Here is a 3,045-nt window from a genome sequence, read left to right as displayed (position 1 = left end):
AAAGGAAGGAACAAAGATGGAGGCAGGTGTTTATGTTTCTCTCGGCACATCTCTTCATAAATAACATTGTAATAAATGTTTTATAAGGGATGGAATTGTACAAGATCATTTGACTTATCTACTTGGCAAATTACGTTACGCCCGTTGGATCAGAGTAGTTTGGTGTGTTCTTTGATGTGACTACTTAATTGAGTTTCAAGAGTACAGTGGTGGAGTGCATAAAGCCCACTACAGAATTGGGAAGCATGTGTCTAAGGCTTGGCGACAGCATGCCAAGGGGAAGTGAGTGAAAACAACACTCCAGGTCAGTCATATCAACCTGGGATAAAAGCAGCAGGGGTGGTGGAGTGAACTGCACCTAAGTTCTTACAGAAAGCCTGGAGTGCCAAGTAGTGTGAGGACCGAATGTGTGTGCTCAGTTTTGCACTAGAGCAGCATCCTTGGAGTGAGACTGTGGACACCGATAAAAGGTTAAGCCATTCATTTAATATTTACTGCAACAACTGCCCGGTTCTAGCTTTTGTGTTTTGAGACAGCTTTTCAGTTCTTCAACCTTATGAAATTCTGCCGGCTACTGAATCATATTTCAAGTGATATTTTTCCCTGTGTCTAGTTACCTCTCTACATACACATATCACATGCCATCATAAACTTTTTATTTTACACACATCTATGTACTTGCATTTCCCACATGGAACTTATTGAGATTTGTATATGATCCACCTGTGGATGTTTCCTAAACTGGACACATTGCTTTGAATATGCAATGATAAAAGCATGCATTCTGGCTCTCTGCTCCTCCCTGTTCTACAGACAGCCGCATCTTCTCATGCAGTGCCAGCCCCATCCCTTGGACAAGATGGTGAAAGTCAGTGTGAACGAATTTGGCCGAATTGGGCGCCTGGTTACCAGGCTGACTTCTACTCAGGATCTAGCAAAGTGGAGATTGTCACCATCAACAACCCCTTCATTGACCTCAACTACATGGTCTACATGTTCCAGTATGACTCTACACATGGCAAATTCAATGGCACAGTCAAGGCTGAGAATGGGAAGCTTGTCATCAATGGGAAGCCCATCACCATCTTCCAGGAGCGGGATCCCACTAACATCAAATAGGCTGATGCTGGTGCTGAGTATGTCGTGGAGTCTACTGGTGTCTTCACCACCATGGAGAAGGCCGGGGCCCAATTGAAGGGTGGGGCCAAAAGGGTCATCATCTCTGCCCCTTTGGCAGATGCCCCCATGTTTGTGATGGTTGTGAACCATGAGAAATATGACAACTCCCTCAAGATTGTCAGCAATGCATCCTGCACCACCAACTGCTTAGCCCCCCTGGCTAAGGTCATCTATGACAGCTTTGGCATCATGGAAGGGCTCATGACCACAGTATATGCCATCACTGCCACTCAGAAGACTGTGGATGGCCCCTATGGAAAGCTGTGGCGTAATGGCCGTGGGGCAGCCCAGAACATCATCTGTGGTGCTGCTAAGGCTGTGGGCAAGGTCATCCCAGAGCTGAACAGGAAGTTCACTGGCATGGCCTTCCATGTTCCTACCCCCAATGTATCTGTTATGGATTTGACATGCCACCTGGAGAAGCCTGCCAAGTATGATGACATCAAGAAGGTGGTGAAGCAGGCAGCTGAGGGCCCACTAAAGGGCATCCTGGGTTACACTGAGGACCAGGTTGTCTCCTGTGACTTCAACAGCAACTCCCACTCTTCCACCTTTGATGCTGGAGCTGGCATTGCTCTCAAAGACAACTTTGTGAAGCTCATTTCCTGGTATGACAATGAATACGGCTACAGCAACAGGGTGGTGGACCTCGTGGCCTACATGGCCTCCAAGGTGTAAGAAACCCTGGACCCCCCCCCCCCCAGAAAGGACACTGAGAGCAAGAGAGAGGCCCTCCGTTGCTGAGGAGTCCCATCCCAACTCGGCTGCCAACACTGAGCATCTCCCTCACGATTTCCATCCCAGACCTTCATAATAATAGGGGCCTAGGGAGCCCTCCCTACTCTCTTGAATACCATCAATAAAGTTCCACTGCCCCCCCCCCAAAAGCATGCATTCTAAGTTAGATTCAGTAATTGGTAAAAAAAAAATTTTTTTTTCTTCTTTAAAAAAAATATACCTAAGCTGGACATGGTGGTACATACCTTTAGTTTCAGCACTCAAGAGGCAGGGATAACAAGATGTCAGTGAATTCAAGGTCAACTTGGTCTACATAGTTACATAGCGAGTTTCAGAATGGCTGGTGCTCCATAGAAAGACCCTATCTCAAAATACATTTTTTTTTTTAAAACAGCAAGAATAGTGTTTGAAGCATTTATTCTTTGGTGAGAGTTTATGAAATGGGTTGTTCTGAGATAAACAGTGTAATTCCCCAAGGTGAGCATGCCTGTGCCCCTTGACACACACCATGTAATTAATTGGGTCTAAAGTGAAATATATGGCTTTGATTATGAGATGCATTAAGGGAAAGGAATTGGGTCAAGGGAGTAAAAGTTATCTAAGTAACACAGGAGCCCCAAATGTAGTAACTTCAACACAGTTCCTCTATGTCTGCACCGGCGGATGCTGGCTATGGCTGTGATGTCTGCCATGGCTGATGTCATCTGAGGACTAGGGAGCCTGCAAGGTCCAGTTCTAGGTGACTCATTCATATGGCTGGTTGTGGGTAGCTGCCCTTGATTCATACCATATGGCCCGCTGTATGAGACTCTGAGTCTTGGGATGAGAGCTTGAGGCGAGGAATGACCTCAACATTTATGAGTTGGCCTGGGAACAAACGGACAGTTACTTCCACAACATCCTATCAGTGACACGACACAGAGGAGAATGACAGGGAGCCAGCTGGCACACCTTAGACACTACTGTGTGACTGTCTTTGGACACCAAATAAAAGGAGACATCAATTGTCTTTTCTTTCATGTCATGGAGTTGGCAAGACCTAATGGCTAGTGTTCAGTGACAGATATGGTATGCTGAGAATGTTCCTGAACACCCACCCACCACCCCAACAAACCAATATTAAAGATG

At 46.1% G+C, this 3,045-nt stretch overlaps 1 pseudogene across 1 annotated transcript; it reads left to right on the top strand.

Annotated features, from left to right (window-relative positions):
- Window positions 1-859: 859 nt before the first annotated feature.
- On the top strand, window positions 860-1,857 carry LOC308423391 (glyceraldehyde-3-phosphate dehydrogenase-like; annotated as a pseudogene). Its single transcript has one exon. The product of its transcript is annotated as a glyceraldehyde-3-phosphate dehydrogenase-like (transcript).
- Window positions 1,858-3,045: the final 1,188 nt, after the last annotated feature.

The sequence above is a fragment of the Micromys minutus genome, assembly GCF_963924665.1.
Source record: "Micromys minutus genome assembly, chromosome: 8".
In the NCBI taxonomy this organism is placed as follows: Eukaryota; Metazoa; Chordata; class Mammalia; order Rodentia; family Muridae; genus Micromys; species Micromys minutus.
The sequence above is the reverse complement of the archived record's forward strand: the minus strand, read 5'-3'. Positions and strand labels throughout refer to the sequence as shown.